The sequence below is a fragment of the Vidua macroura genome, chromosome 1 (genome assembly GCF_024509145.1).
Source record: "Vidua macroura isolate BioBank_ID:100142 chromosome 1, ASM2450914v1, whole genome shotgun sequence".
Lineage (NCBI taxonomy): Eukaryota > Metazoa > Chordata > Aves > Passeriformes > Viduidae > Vidua > Vidua macroura.
The window spans coordinates 111,502,447-111,519,817 of record NC_071571.1 but is presented as its reverse complement, the minus strand read 5'-3'; the positions used below and the strand labels follow the sequence as shown (position 1 = coordinate 111,519,817).

The following is a 17,371-nucleotide window of genomic DNA, read 5'->3' as shown; positions in this document are numbered from 1 at the left end:
ATCACTCTGTTGTCTGATTTAATTAAATCTTGGCATCTTATTAAGTTCTACAGTAAACACATTTGTCTGGATCCACAAACTTACCAAATCAGGAGGAACAATGAGAAGAAGGAGTTACTTCATGTAGGGATATTTCCCCTCAAGTGTTTTTTCTTCCCTCCCCTTCATGCTGTTGAAGAAGATGTGCTCTGAGGGACACTACGGCATCTCTTCCAGCCTCCAGCCAGTGGCAGGTACCTGAGGAGGCTTCACATGAGGCACAAGTGTGTGAAAAGGAGTAAATGCAGAGAAAGGTCTTTTTTTTTTTGACACATAAGACAAAAGCCACTGAAAAAGACCAAGTTATTACAGCAAAGAGAGTGGAATTCCAGGTGCATGCTAGAAAAAAGCAAGAAAATATGTCACCAGAACCCCCCCAAAAATGTGACAGAGATAAAGACGGTCCCTTTAGGAGCTTTAAGGGGCTTGGTTTGGGGCAGCACTCCAAAAGCAATATGCCATGCTAACTGGACTCTCTTTTTTTGATCCACAGAGTAAGATTTCCTCCATTTACATGCTTTCTTTAAAATTAAAAGGCAGAAAATACCTAGTGGCATTTCTTACAGTACAGTTTTAACACACAGATATATAAAGGACCATCTGTTGGGTCTCTCAGCTACAAGCGAGATGAAAAGAAAAAGGTGAAGCAGGAGCACCACATCTACTTTGTAGCTATATACTCACCCAGACATAGGGATATATTAACCATGCTTTGGGAGCATTAAATTCCTGGCAGGGACAAGTTATTTACTACTGATAGCTCACAAAAGCAAGTTAACACAGCAAATCCCCTTCACACAGTCCTACAGGGCTTCAGGTGTCCTGGTAATCAAGAGACTATTATTGGCATGTGACTGTTTTTTTTCCAATAAATTCTCATCAGCCTGCATTGCAAACACAGCTGATTATAAATACAGTAAATGCTGTTAAAGCACAAGACTGAGCACCTATGTGCCAGCAGTGACCACTGCCCCTTCGTGTGCTGTGCCTCTCAAATGCTGTAGGGCTGCAACCACTGCCTAAGAAAAGTCCTGTGTTTTTAATAGATCCTCTACTCATGACACTCACAAGTGGCAGAAGTGATTTTATTGAGCAGCAGTGCAGGTTTTGGCTTAAGTATCTCTGAGGGAATACTGTTGGTATACTTTAGCTGTTTGTGGGATCATGTTGCCTTCTAGTGGCTGGCCCCAGCTCCCTATTGCAGAAAGGTTTTGGAATACTCTTCCACAAATATATCAGGAGTGCAGGATATTTTATAAATTCAGTCTAGGAGAGAAACAACTGTCAGACATGAGTCATGCTCTGTATTTCTTTGGAGGGACGAAAAAGGTTTATCAGGAAAACTTTTCTTTTTGACGCACATTACTGTTTGAGTGTCTTCTAGGATAAATTTTGGATGTGTCTTAAGCTCTCCACAACCTGTAGCAAGACAAAACAATGGATATTTATAAATTCATGCTGCTGAACGGGCTTGTCTCTCCCACATAAGGCCAGAAAAAGAAAAAAAAATTAAAAAAAATAAAAGGTGAAGTAATTTCATTCAAAATACTGATGGCACAGCATTCACAAAAACTGGAGCCGAAGAAGAACTCAGGGACAAGTTTTGCTGATTGGACTCTGAGAAGCAGGATGGTCTCCATCCTAGCAAGTGAGGGAAAAAGAGGTACTGCTGGAAAGCACACATTTGTTGGGGAAATACTTAAGTCAGCAGATTCAGGAAAACAGAAAGCAGGAGAGAAAGAGGAAAGACAAAGTCAGATGGGGCGATCTCCCTCCCAGACTTATTAGAGGAAGAATTCACCAGTGATCCAGTTAACTAAGGGTCTTTTTGTCTCCCACAATCTGCTTGAGCAATCAATTTCATCTGAAGTAGTTGCACTTGAAAAGTGATGGATGCTTCAACAAAATACTCCCAGTGGGCTTGATATTGTTGCCCCATGTTACTTCCAGGAGTGTCAGCAGGGCTGGATCCTAAAATACTAATCTAGAAATGCAAGAGAAGTCATTAAAAGAAAAAGAATTCAGAATGACAATAGGAAAACAGTGACTAAGCTGCATCACTGAAAGAGAGAGACACGTGAAAATGGCCAAAGCTGTGAATTATTTGAAGAAATGCAAATATAGAAGACAATTTTTTCCTCCTCTGATGTACAAGACCAAGACTGGCAGGGGAGTGAAATAGGGGTTGGGCACAAAGGACAGAGAAGAAACAGAATTATTGCTGAAAATTAGAAGCAGAAGCCAAATCATTGGAGGAACAAAGACTGGATTGTTAGCTCACAGGGTGAAAGAAAATGTAACAGCAAGCAAAATGCAAGGGGTCTGCTACAAGACTTCTGAAAAAAGATTAAAGCAGAATGTCAAGAAACTTGAAGGAAAGCCTTTCAGTTGCACAGATTACAAAAAGTTCAAGGACAGCTGTATGGGTCTGGAGAGGAACCCAGTCACTGGTGGCGTGCACATTTTTTTATTATTCAACACCCCAACACCTCCCTCCTGCTTCAACATATAAGGGTTTTATTATCTCAGGAGAAATGAGGTTCTTGGTACTTAGGACTACTGAATAACATAGCTAATGAAATAAATGCTTCAATCAAAATGGGATGTCTGCTCTCCAACAGTTTCACACATGTACAGAAGAACGTGATGTAAGAAGTCAGATTAGACTGTTGCACCCCCCCTCTTGGCTCTGTAATCAATGAATATACTTGCAACACATGGCTGTGTCATCCCCACCTGTTCTCCAAAACTCTTCCCATGCACACATTGCATACATGGGGGAAAGAAGCAACGCATACAGGAGTGGCAACTGTCTTCACCACAATCTGCATGAGGTAAACATGACATACATGAGCTAAACACATGAGTATACCAAGCAAAATTCAAGGCTGTTTCTTCTATTCAGAGTTCCAACTGCTGACTTTTGGGGAACTGCCAGTTTGAAGAAGGCAGTTTATATTCTTTGAATATCCAAGCAGTGGGACTGGTAGAAATACAGATTTTAGACAACTGGAACTCTGAATCTCCTGCAAAGTATAGGAGCATTAATCAGTATACAGTGGCATACCTCTTTTCTTTTTTAAGTCAAATGATCAAAAATAAAATGTGTCTTGTGACTGTGCCTTTATAGGTAGTAAGATTGAATGGCTTACTATGGTTCTTTTTCCAAACAGACTGCCATCCGAGTAAGCACGGTGTAGAATATTCCTTTCTGTTGGGCCAGCGACAGAATTGGTGTATACAAGTCTGAATTTAATCTACCAATTGACATTTTCCTTTTTATCAAAGGCCACCTCTTTCCTGTCTTGTTGGATTCTTGGATGACACCACTCTGCACAACAAATGCTGAACGATTTGAAACACACAAATAGAGTTTTCCAAATTGTCACCTGCAAACTCGGGTCACAAAAGGGAAGAAAAGGAGAAGAACATGGAGAAGGTGTAGGAGAAGGTGTAGGAGAAGGAGAAGGAAGGTGGAATGTTAGAAAAATTTTACTAGCAACTTCCTTATTGGTTTGGTGCTTTGAGAAGGTTATGGCTTAAAACTTAGCACTGTTTTCTAATGAAATGTCATCTAAAATATTTATAGCGATACCTCTTGGAAAGAAAAAATACCCCAGACTGCTGTAATAATTGTGGGCTATCTAATGAGATGATCCTGGGTGTAATATGGACCAACTACATAAAGCCCACAGGAAGTTATTTTGTTGCAACAGTCAACACCTTGCATATGAGATCACTCCAGATGATTTGTTTTTTCATACAGATAAAGAGCTTGGTTGTGGTAAACAAAGAAATTGGTATAGGGTAACTAATCACTGTAACTGTCTTCCACTAATTGGAATACTCCCTCACTCTAAACCAAACAAATTCACCCCTAAACTACCCAGCCTGAAAATCAGTAATTCCTTTTCCCACAAGAAAGATAAATAACTCAACATTCAATAATTTTTGTAAGCCTGATAAGGCAAAGGTATATTTAATAATTCTACAATAGAATCATTCCAGAAAGTCACAGCATACAATACATGAATGGCATTGATGAGACAGACTGAAAGTAGAAAAGAAAGTGGAGTTCAGGTTTTATATAAAAAATAATTTGGATTCAGTTAGATGAAATAGTGCCAAAGGAGAATTTAAAATTCTTCAGGTTCATCATAGCACATTGATTAAACCTACAATGCCTGTTCCTTAATCTTCCAGAAAGGATTAATAAGCAACACAAGCAATGAGGAACAATATTAGTGCTCATGTCTGTGAATTTAGTTATCCACACCACCATTCTGCATTTCTAACTTCATTTATTTATGAGAGACAAAAATAAAGACTGGTAGTCCTTATGTCAGCATCCCCAGCTAAACTTCACAGACTTCTATCTCCTTGTAGATGGAAGCAAAAGCTTTTTATTCCCAAGGAGGTAGTTCTTATTTTCCAGTGTAAACTGTGCTAGAGCCACTTGTATCTTAGTGTGTATATAATACTTCATTATTATTCTTCCCATATTGCCACCAAGACATAAAAATTGGTCTTCTGGTAACCTGTGCCTGGAACCATATTAGCCTCTCTATTTGCAAGCAATGGGAAGTTCATCTCATGACCATAAAATGCCATCCCAGGTTCTGAAGAATTGACAGCATATGGATGACTGATCTCATATGAAGAACCCTAAAATATAACCCACAGAGCTTTTCTAGGAGGAATCCCATTCTAAACTGGGACCATTGATTAATCTATTTGCTTCCTTTTAACTTTATTACCCACTCTCAAATTGAGGTGTTAAAAGAATATCATGTTTCTAAAAATCATGAGGAACTGAGTTATGCCTGTGTGGCATTTTCTGTACTGTCATTATCATATTCTGCCCACACTTGGAATGAGCTAGAAATAAGAGAGGTCTGAATGAAAGCTAGACAGCCATGCCTGCATAAAGCTGGGCCCAAGCTAATAAGTCTTGCTGAAAACTAATTTTTTCTTGTTGTTGCCGTACATTGTTGACTCATTAGCATGGCTATGTAGCTTCAAGTAAGACTGTAGCTGTCATCAGTGCAGTAAGCTCACATCTGCTCAGGGCATGTATAGACATACTTACAGACTATTAACAAAATAAAAGAAGAGAAAGAGAGGGTTTTTAAATTACAAACAATAGACTTGGTGCCTGTGCTGCAGTCATCCGCAGCACACCAGTCAGCACAGTCTGCTGTTAGTCAGGAAGCATCTACTAATCCTTCTATGTCACGTCTCAGGGGCATATCACAGCTACAAGAGTCACAGCTCTGTGCCTGTTCTGCTCCCGAGACAGCCCAGATGGACCTGATGGCTGCTGCAGAGTGCATGTCACAAAGCCAACAATTGGCTTATGATTAATCTTAATTTTTCCTTACTACTCATTGGTTTGGTCTCTTCTACAAATATTATGCTTACAACAGTGTAAATGTTTAGTAATCCTGATTTACAATAATGGCATATTATCCATTCCTAATTGCTATTCAATCCTAATTGTCTCCTTGAAACACGTACCTGATTAGATCAAGACTTAAAGACAAGAATCAGAGCAACTGCTTAGGATCTCAGACCACTGAGCACAGGCAGGAGAAGGTCTGTCTGTCAAATCTGGAGGATGTAGCAGTGCAAGACAGTACAGTATGGCTAGAAAAGAGGCTCCACTGTGCTTCTGTGTAGAAACTCCATAGCTGTAACACCAGCTCTGCATCCGATGTTAAAAAAAATCTCTCTGGAGTGTGAGACACCACATGTCAGAAGTGTACTGTGAAACATATGTTCATGTTTTCCCTTTAAGACAGAGTATTTCACATTTCTTCTTTTATGTATACTTTAGATTACAGATGAATCTATTGTACCAAAATACGGGCAACTGCTTTCCAACATGGGAGACTGCCTTCCATGTTCAGCCTCCATGATTTTGACTGTAAAGCATTTCAGCAGACTCTTCTATATTGATATTCATTACCTGTATGGTTCACATAACAGAAACATAAACAGGCCAGTCAATAATATCAGTTCATATTGACCAGCTATTCCTACACTGAAATAGGAATGCCAAGCTTCCATTGATTCACATTCATGCATTGTGTAAATATAATTTAAAATTAGCGTGTACAAGAAAGAGCACATTCTGTTGTTACCATGTGGAGTAACCTGGGGATGCACTGCAGCACAAAGCTGGTGTTACAGCTATGTAGTCAATAAAATGCAAGGTGTTATTTGCCACTGAATATCCCATGAACTCCAAATGTTGCTGGCTGCTACAAAGCTGTAGTCCAGTCTTGTGCTACCACCTTGCAAGCCCCAGGTGAGTCAGAGAGGGTACAAAACATGTCTGACCAAGCTGGGTACCAAAATACCTCCCTCTTTCCTCTACAGCGCACTAAATAAACAGAATTCCACCTGGCACAACTGATTAAAACTCAAAACTTAGCTCACATGACATGGTCCAGAGATTTCACAGAATCATAGAATATCTCAAGTTGAAGGAGAGCCATAAGGAGCATTAACTCCCTTCTCCAAGCAGGACCAACTAGAACTAAAGCATATGGCCAAGGGCATCACTGGCATGTTCCTTGAGCTCTGACAGGCTAGGTACCATGACCTCTTCCCTTGAGGGCCTGTTCCAGTCACTGATCAGCTCCTCAATGAAGAAACTTTATCTAAAGACTAACCTGAACTTCTCCATATGCATTTTCCATTTCTTTGTGTCCTACTGCTGGTCACCAGAGAGCAGATCAGCACCTCTGCCTCTGCTGTCCTCCTTGGAGAAGTTGTAGATCATGAGGAGGCCACTCTTCAGCCTTCTCTTCTCCAAGTGGGAAAAAGTAGCAACAAGTCGCCTCAGCCACTGGTATTATATCTTTAGGAAGACGTTCTTCACAGAAAGAGTGCTTGGGCATTGGAATGGGCTGCCCAGGGATGTGGTGAAGTCACCATCCCTGGCGGTGTTTAAGAAAAGACTGGACGTGGCATTTTGTGCCATGGTCTAGTTAACAAGGTGGTGATTTTTCATATGTTGGACTCAGAGATCTCGGAGGTCTTTTCTAACCTAGTTGATTCTGTGGTTCTGTCTTATCCTCAAGACATTTTGCCATCTTGGTCACCCTTCTCTGGATATGCTCTAACAACTTTATGTCTGTTTTATACCATGGCTCCTGACAGTGCACACAGCACTCGAGGTGGAGCAGTCCCAGTGTAGAGCAGAGCAGGACAATCCCCTCCCTTGCCTGGCTGGTGATGCTGTGCCTGATGTCCCCCAGGACAGGGTTGGCCCTCCTGGCTGCCAGGGCACTGCTGACTCCTATTCAACTTGCCATGGACCAGGAACCCCAGGTCCCTTTTCACTGAGCCACTCTTCAACTTCTTGCCCCCCAATTTGTAGGTGTAACCTTGTCCCAGTCAGACAATCCAGCACTTGCTCTTGTTAAATTCCATGCAGTTGGTGACTCTTTGCAAGACCTCTATACCACAGTTCCTCCTAATTTAGAAGCGTCAGCAAACTTACTTAATGTACATTGGATTCTTGCACCTAGTTAATTTATAAAAACACTACAGAGCACTGGCCCTGATACAGAGCCTGGGGGAATGCTGCTATTGACTGGTCACCAATCTGATGTGACTTCATAGACTATAATCCTTGTGCTCTACCTGTGAGCCAGTTGTCACAACTGCATGATGTGTTTATCCAGCTGTGTGTTAGACAGATTACCCAGAAGGATTCTGTGAGAGACAGTATCAAAAGATTTGCTGAAACCACAAGGCCCCACATCTCCCCTTGGTCAGCTAGATGGGTAACCTTGTCATAAAGGGGAATTAAGTTTGTTAAGGAGGACTTTACCCTTGTGAACCTGTGCTGGTCATGACTAAGGACTGTGTTGTCTCTCAAGTGTTTTTCAGTAACTCCCAGAATAACCTTTTCCATAATTTTACTAATCACTGAAGTGAAATGGACAGGCCTGTATTATTAAATAAGAGTAATCTCCTTACTCTTCTTGAAAACTGGGGCAACATTTCCCAGCTTCCAGACAAATTAGACTTCTCCAGACTCCTGAGACTGCTGAAAAATAATGGAGAGAGGTTCAGTGAAGACATGAAATCGGCCAGCTCCTTCAGTACCGTGGGATGAAGACTCCACTCACCCTCGCTTTCAGGAGTGCTGACAAGACTTTTCAGCTATTTTCTCACCTGGGTTTGTTTGCTTTTTAACAAAATAAAACCCATTAAAAAAATGCAAATTCAAAAGCAAACTGCTCAGCACAAACATTACCATTACAATGACAGCCGAAATGAAAATAAAGTGATAATAAAAAAATAAACCTCCAAGAACTAAGTAGTTTGTTTAAGAAAAAAAAAAAAAAAAAAAAAAAAAAAAAGAAGAAAGAAAAGTTCCTTATGCGGAAGAAAAAAAGGCACTCCAACTGTTTTCTTGCCAAGTCAGGACTAGGCCCTGGTCCTGCAGCTCTCCAGTTCCACAATCAAGTTTCACTGACACTCTCTGTTGGTGATGAGAAGGACCATATTTTATCCACCAGTGCCCTGATGCTGTAAGATCTCTCTGCCCTACATTCTTATCTATTGAGGGCTCATCATCTAGTGTTTTCCAGGAAAAAAAAAAAAGCAGCTCAATGATGAGAAGAAAAAGATAGCACAGAGCAGCTGCAGCTGTAATTGGCTGAAGGGCTAACAAATGACCTAATATTCTCCTAGCTAGGATTTATCCAGCTGCTCACTGTTCTGATTAAATAGGACTAATCCATCAGGCAAGTATTGCTTTGTTGGTTCAAGAAATAAACTTACCTGTTTCTTAATTTTTCTTTAATTTTATTGTTAGAAGATAGAGTGCCACTTCTCTAATCTAATGTTTCTTCTAAATTATTCATGGATAATTTTGTAAATTAACATATAAACCTACTCCCATAGAGCTCTCTTATGAACCTGCTATTTCTGATCTTTATTTAAAATTGTGAATTAAAACAAAGCATAGGGTGAACTAGTAAAACTCAAAGACTTTTCTATCAGTGAATGTATTTCATACACATTGCAGGTTTTTTCCCAGTATTTGACCTCTGAAATAGGAAGCTAACAGTTATAAGCAGCATTTGATTGATTGCTATATATACTTATAATTTTCCCATTTCTGAAAATGCTCCTCATTCCAAGATAAATATGTCCAATTAAATTGTAATCAATATGATTTTTTGAAGTCACTCGGTCCCCATCATGAGAAATAACAAAAAAGGAATGTTAAAAATGATTGGACTTTTGACAGTCCTCACCTTATATCAGTTTCTATCTCCTGATTCAGGGTCTCAGCATCCTGCCCTTAAACCCTTTTCCTTGAACACCTCACTGTGAACCCACCAGCCACACACCACTACCCATGGATATTCTGCCACTGCTGTAATAGAGCACTTTCCATCTCGTCACCATCTTTGTCTTAGCCTTCCTCCTGCTGAGGAGAATAATGATGCAAAGGCCCAAGTGTGGTGCTATGAAATCTATTTGGTACCAGATAATGTACTACAGGATATTATACATTTGTTTCAGCTAACCTTATTGTTCTAGTGCTAGTAAACTTCACTTGATCTGCTAAGTCCTGCCAGGAGAACACATGTTAAAAATATCAATAAAAAAGGGGAAAGAAAAAGGGAGCAAACAGGAAAACAGAGACTATGGGAACTTTGGGAGCTTCCACTTGGAGCAGAGTCTTGTTATGCATACACTTAATGAGCAGAATGTTCCTTTTCCAGTGACATTTGTAAAAGCCAATTTCCAGCACTGTATGTCTTTTTGAAAGACACTGAAATACACCACAAATCTTTCCTATCGAGCCATTCAAGAGCTTAGCATGGATAAAAACAAACAAATATATTCACTGTGTCAGCACTTTCTTTCCTCCATTGCACAAGTGACCTCCATCAATATCATGTTTCACTTCTGTTCCATATGGCTGAGCTCGTGTTTCTGGATCTTACTCCCTGTCAGGGCAGAGATAGGTATGGCTTCAGTTCTGGGATATTCACTATGGAAACCAGGAAAGAAATTGGAACTGCTGGAAGATTTTTAAGATGGAACTGCTGGAATAGATCATGAAAGAAATAAAAGACTAGATAGTTTATGGATGGAAGTTCGAATTTCCAAGTCTCTCTGTTCCTTTAAAATACACTATGTAGTTTATCTACCAGAGAAATGGAACAGCAATCAAAGCTGCAACGTGACTAATATTTCACCAGATGGCAATATGAGGTGAAATATCAGGACTTTACGAGATCCAGGCGGCCAGACAAGAGATTAGATTTTGGTGAGCCACTGGATCTGACTGACAAGGTGCATGCTTTGGCAATAGCAGTGTTCACTGTTTTGCTCTGTTCAAATCAAAAATCACAATTGTATTTCAATCTCATTGTAACTATAGAGTCAGACTCCACGATCCTGGTGGGTCCCTGCCAACTCCTCATAGTCTATGCAAATAATCAAAAGAATCAAAGGAAAGAGTATAAAAATAATTACTCTCAGTTTCAATTCATATTCTTGTTTAACGAATCAAGAGTGTGCATGATGGAAAAAAATCCTGTGACCTTGCTTGGTCTGATTTCACATCGGCTCGAAAACAAAGGCAAAATAGAGAACATAAACTGAAGGTGCTATACATGTTAAGTGCAAGTGACTATTATTACTGAAAAGCTGTGTGTCGATACAGTTCTTCGGCAGAAAACTTAGACTTAGGCAACCTACTGTCTCGCCTGAGGGACCCAATCACCAGCCACAAGTTCATTTCAACATTTATGACATTTGGTCCTTAACTCTCTCTGACATCTGGGAGGCCCTTGGGACTTAGCCCTCCTGGCAGAGAACAGGAGGCAGCAGTTCCAGGGAATGGGTTTCTCCTGAGTAGAGCAATCATTTTCTTGTGCTGAAATTGTTGATTTTACCTTGCTGCTAAGATCACTCCCCACTTTCTATCTTCATCTTGAAGCTTATGTGAAACCTGTGTTCAGTATAAGGCTCTGAGAAGCTGATCTAAAAAGAAATGTCAAGGCTTTTACTATTATAAGAAAAGAGCCTTATAAATTTGTGATCATTAAGCCTCCTCAGTCAAATAAAGCAGGAAAGAAAATTATTTCTAAAGGTTTTAGTAAACAGATCTGAATTTGCCATCCTGGGTAACCGAGTACTGCAATAAAATGCCAAGTAGAGACTAATATATACTTACATCCTCTTAATTTCCTGGTTTCAATAAATCCTATGTAATAAAATTGACAGATGCTATTTTATCTACTCAAATGATTCATGAAGGCCCTGGAACTGCAATGCTGCAACAAGATATGACATTTGTGCTAGGGTTTGGGTTTTTTTAAATAAAAAGGAATGACTGGCCAAAGACTGGTGATAACTTGTGATTTGCCTAGCACAAAATGACAAGCTTGTCAGCCTTACCTACAGAGGTAAGAGAATTACTAACCTTGGGTGCTATTTACCTATGTATTATCTACCCAGACCGTTACTTTGAAATTGCTGAAGGGAAAGTAAAATAAATAAAAGAAATAGTTGAAATTTAAAGCTAAATTAGATATTTTTCATGTCACCTTGTAAAATTATGTTAATTGGTATGCATTTTTAATGACAACATTAGCAGCAAGTAATAAAAAGTCAGCAGGATCTACACACAGATAAATAACAACACACTAATGATAATTACATAAACCTTCTGTATAGTGACATGTGGGTCAGGAATTGAATTTGCACTCTCAAATTGAATCATCTATCAGGGCTCCACATCATCAGTTACAAATGTCACCAGTAGGTTTCATTTTCCTGTGTTTAGACTGCCCAAGTGGTTTTGTTTGCTGAAATCCAATAATAGATTATGTTTCAAGGCAAAATCTTGACGCCCAATGGTACTCAATAGCAGTGTTGATTGCAAAAGAGTAGCAAAAAGATTGCAAAAGCAGCATTTGAGTTTTGAAAAAGAGCCTATTTCAGGCACTTACAGAATGTAATTTCTAATTTATTTTTTAGGCATTTAAAAGAGCTTTTCTGATAAAAAAGGACTGACTTAAGTGTGTGTGTTTACATTATATACTGACAAAACTGCCATGTTGAAATGGGACTTTTTTAAAGTGAGTGACTTTATCAGTGAAGTTTTATAGACTGAGCAAGGAGTTCCTGAATTACTGAAATCAGGCCAAATAGGAAATGATTGAATGCAAATGGAAATGTTCCTTCTAGTTTCAGAGAAAATACACATTTTTACATTCCTTTTTTTTTTTTTTTTTTTGACATAATGGAATATGCTTTCTTGTCATTGCAGAACAAGATGACAAAGTAGCTGAAAATAATTCTCATAAGATCAGAAGAACATGGTACTTCCAAACATGACTTTATTCTGTGGTAACAGGAAATATTAGGCAGAATAAGTCACATAACACGAGCTGTTTTGGAACCCTGAAAATGGCATCTGCTCTGCCTCGCTTTAGGCACAGGCTGGACAATGTTTTGATTATAAAGCCTGAGGTACGCTGACATATGAAAAAGAAAAGCTTAGCTGCTGTGCTGAGCACAACAGGCAGCATTTGGGTAGCTGGAGGCTGCATGGGAGAAGGTCACTAGTTGCCCTGGGCAGGAAACAGGTAGGTCCAGCCAGCTCTGAAACTGATGTGAGCATCTCATAGCCTGCAAATCTTCAGTGTTGAAGGAGACGCGGTGCTTCTGCTCCAATGCACTTTAGAAAAAGAGAAGAGGCTACCTTAAAGGTCAGAGGGCAACACGGGGTGTGGATTTTGGGCAGATACAGGAAAGAGCCACAGGGAAGGAGACATTTTGGGGCACAGAAGTGTGGCACTGCACATCAGCTCAAGGGACTGCAGCCTGGGAGCACCCCTGAGGGACTGTGGCCATAGAGCAGGGCAAAAATGAGCTAGGAACAGCAGAAAGAAACCATTAGGTGCAGGACCTGCCCATGCACCCATGGAATGAATAAGGAGGGGCTGAGGATAATCCACAGCAAACCTAAGGCAGGGTGATGCTAATAAGAGAAGTAGAGATGTCTGCCTTAAGCCTGGGAAACAGAAAGGAAAGAATTATATTTATGACACCTCTCACCAAATACCTGAATCAGAAGATGGTGCTAATTGACATTAAATCAAATAAAAATTCCCCTATTTGAGACTGTTTCACCCTTGACACCTGTTTTCAGTTGTAATGGTGGAAATAGATAAGATGTAGTGAAATGTTTGACTTATAAATACACAATGGATGATGGAGAATTTGCCACAATTCTTGATGCTTCAGGACCTCTTTACAGAGATTTATCAGTTTCTTGTCATTATTAAAGACATAACTTCAAATTGCTCAGTTTAGCTTCTAGCCAATATATTTTTATACCTTCAACAAACAGAATTATCTATTAAAAATCTGTGTTCAAGTCACTTCTTTACCTACCTTCAGTATTTAGATACTATGAACCTTCAAAGTCTTTTATCTCCAGCCTTTTGCAAGTAATTTTATGGCTATTTGGCAAATTCTTCTTTGGCAAAGTTTTCAAAGTTATTCATTAGTTTTGGACACCTGAATTGGTGGGGTTTAGTGGCAGTTGCAGAAAAGCCAAAGAAAGAGTTAATACCATCTCTGCATTCCAATTTAAATCAAACTGGGATTGTCTATTGCCAAAAGAAAAAAAAAAATTGTTCACTCAGTCTAGAAATTTGGTGATTATCCATGTAAGAGTAAGAAATTTTTAAGCCTGTGTTTTTGTGAATTTTAACTCGGACCGATATTTACTGTGTTTATTCAATAAGCTATTGCTCAGTTTTCATGAGAAAAATATGAATTTCTGTTCATATTGCAGGCACAAAGACAGTGGTGAAACCATAGTTTCCTGAAAGTCAAATTACATTTTTGAAAGTACAGTATGGTTCTTAGGAAGACTAAAATAAAGATAAGGTTAATTACATATTGAAGTGCAATTTGCATTTAAAGTTAAATAATGGGGATGTACATTTAGTCAAATGTTTCCAACAAAAGGGAAAGAATTAGCATTTTCTTCCCAGAATAATCTGTCTATTTTTATTTTTAATTAAACTAGCTATATCAGGTATGTATAGATCATTAAAATAATGAAAAATAATTCATAAATCTAATAGTCTAATAAAATATTTCTCCTTTTGGATATTTCTTAATGGGGTCAGAACTCCAGCTTGTGATTTTGAGGACTTTTTTTATCCTAAAATCCTAAATCCAAATGCTTTAACAGACTTGAGAAGCCAGAGTTACATTCCTTAGCACAGACTACAGAAACATGGGTGATTAGCCCAACAAAAGGTTGTTTTATACATGTTCCCCTCCACTTAAATAACTTCCTTGACTCCAGTCACCCATCCCAAAGCAATGACAAGGGACTGAAAAGAGGAAGAAATTATTGCAGACAGTTGAAATCCTATACAAACACTTTTTTTTTTTTTTTTAACAAGTATGATTCAGGATTACTTCTCTTGAATATAGTATACAATGTGTTCTAAAGGATGATTTTTACTGGAAATGTCATCTGAGCTCTACCCATGGTTACCTCTACAGCATACCAAGCACACCTTGGAATTTTGCTCGCAAATGTCTTCATCAGGTGTTTTGAGAACCAGTAATTTAGCAGTAAATCCTGGTCATCAAGATTGATAGATCAGTTAATACTCGTGGCAGGACTCTATTGCCTTATATAACCTGAATAACAGAGTTCTGAGGAAAGCCAGAGATGGTATGAACAGAATGGCTGCCAATAGAACCTTCCTTTTTCTTTTCTCATTGAATATTCCTTCAGCAGAAATTGGTTGGGACCATCCTTTCACACAACTCACATAAGCCAAGATTAAGATGAATTCTGTTGGGACCTATGAGACTGCATAAACAGTTTTTGCTCATTTTTCCCCCAGGTTTGTAATTGAGAAACAAACAGAAAAAGAATATTCAAAAGCTAAATAGTGAAAAATAGGAGAAATCAATAATGAATAATAACTAGTAATATTACTAGTTATAAATAATTAATAATTATGAGAATAATAATATTTTCTTTTCAATAATAAAGTTTTAGTTGAGTATTAGAAGGACATTTCCCCCATCTTTCTATGCATTTTCCCATGTGACAGCTCTGAGACACAAAATTGCATCTACAGTTGGTATGTGATTTTTACACACTGCCATATCCTGAGGAGTTACATTCACAGACCAAAACAGGGCGAAAAGTCCAAAATAGAGATAAGAGAAAAGGGGAGTCCTTGTGTTAGAAAGATGAAATTAGAAAGAAAAGATAAAACCTTTATTCACAAGGAGAGGAGGTCCTCATTCATTCATGCAAGCCTCCTGCTGCTGGCTTTGCTTGATTACATATTTGTAGGGATGGGCCATTCTTGAGTTCAGATAAGCTATCCTTGAAAATCAGCCAGTTCTTCTTAACCCTTGTTTTGTCCGAAGGTGTACCCCATGGGGTTCTCCCAGGCAGGTATTTGGACTTGTGGATGTATAAAAGAATCACCCTCCATCCCAAACACATCCAACTGTGTCTCCACTATCTTTCGTAGATAAGTATCCCTGAGAAATGAGAACTTCTCTCAAAGGCTCATCTTAATGTTAGTAGCCAACAAGTGTTGAACAAGTAAAACTCCAAGGAACTAAAAAAATTAGAGCAAAGGCAGCAGATGCAGGAGACACAACACCACTGGACAAGTCAGAGCAGTAAAATGAGAAGGAAAGGAAAGGTATGGAAGAGATACAATCAGAGGATTAGAAGAGGAGCTGGAGAAAGGTTACATTTCTGAGGCAGAGGATAGATCATGAAAAGCTGAGAGTATTGATATTGTGGGTGTTCTTGCCTGAGGAAGAATAAAACACTGAGTCTTTGCAAAAGACAATGAAAATTCCAAAATATCTTGGTAAATACTGGAGAAAGGAATTTCTTGCCTCTGTTAGAGATCTGGATTTTTCTTTCTGCCTTCTGTGAAGTAAATTCTGGCTTTCAGAAGTGCAGCTGACTAACACAACATGTTTAGAGAGAAAAGAAGCAGATTATACTGAAATAGAGTTGAGGTGATACATGCGTAATGCTGAGCCCAACAGTATAAGAGAGCTACGTCTGTATTTTCCTTTTGAGAACATAAGCTTGTTAAGCTGCTGAATGCAAAAAAAAACTGAGAAACACAACAATGAGGAGATCATGAGTAAAATCTGCAACTATGTTAATCTAACACTTAACAGCTTTTCAGCAAAGCACTGCAGCAAACAATAGAAGGGAGAATAAGATCAAAAGTTAAAGCAATTCTTGCACAGACTCAGCCCCACTCTTAGGGTTACCATATTACTGCCTGACCTTTTCAGGCTAGAAGTGTGTTTCTAGTGCACATGCAGGAATTCTGATATGCCCACAGGTATGCCTGTAAAAGTGATACATCTCAGACTCCTTGTCTGCTTGTGTCTTCACATGTGACCTAAGCAACTCACGCACAGGAAATAAACCCTGTACATCCTGACAGACATCTTGGCTTCTTCTGTGACTGTAAATTAAGAGGCGTCCAGGACTTTTCTCAGCAATTAAACACAGTCATGCTTACTAATACACTGAAGGAACAACTTCTGCTGACGTTCTGGCCTGTGCCAAGAAGCATCATTTCCAGAAAGTCCCAGTGCTGGCTCTGCCAGTTGGCCTTGGAGCTCACAAACATTTCCAGACACAGGTACAAACATTCCCAGATGTCAGTAGTTTAGGCAGTATGGCCTGCTGTCCACACTGACTGTAGGGCAAGGTCCTCCTGCCTACCAGAACTATAATTTCAGCAGAAAAAAGTCTTTGGCAGATATACGCTGTAACTACAATGAAACTTACACGCATAATGCACACAAATGCATTGTAATTAAGAGGCAATCATGATTACCCTACCCACCCACTTTGGGACACTTTATGTGCTTGTGCTACATAACTCTGCTTCATTCCTTGTTGCTCCAGAGTGAATATAGTGAATGTATGCAACTTTTAGTAGGAGGATGAGTATAAAGTACATTAATAAGTTTTAGAGTGCAAGTAGAAAGACAACTAACTTATATTTTGAAATATAAGGAAAGGCTATTGTGTAATACCAAATACTTTTTTTTTTTGCAATACTTTTTAAATAAAACCCTATCACTTAAGCACTTAACCTACTTCTCTATGCCATCGTTGATATGAGAAATTCTGTGTGTATGAACCCCATACTCTTTAATAACATTTTGCACCAAGTAGAAGAAAGATTATTTTTGAGGCATGAACAAGGAATGATTTTCCTTTCTAAATGTCTGATTAGTATTTATT

At 39.0% G+C, this 17,371-nt stretch overlaps 1 long non-coding RNA gene across 1 annotated transcript; it reads right to left on the bottom strand.

The window, feature by feature from the left end:
- Window positions 1-1,189: 1,189 nt before the first annotated feature.
- Window positions 1,190-7,635, bottom strand: LOC128819184 (uncharacterized). Its single transcript, XR_008440672.1, has 3 exons — window positions 7,550-7,635; window positions 1,401-1,458; window positions 1,190-1,305 (listed from the first exon to the last, which is right to left on the bottom strand). It is a non-coding gene; the product is annotated as an uncharacterized LOC128819184 (long non-coding RNA).
- Between the last annotated feature and the right edge of the window lie 9,736 nt (window positions 7,636-17,371).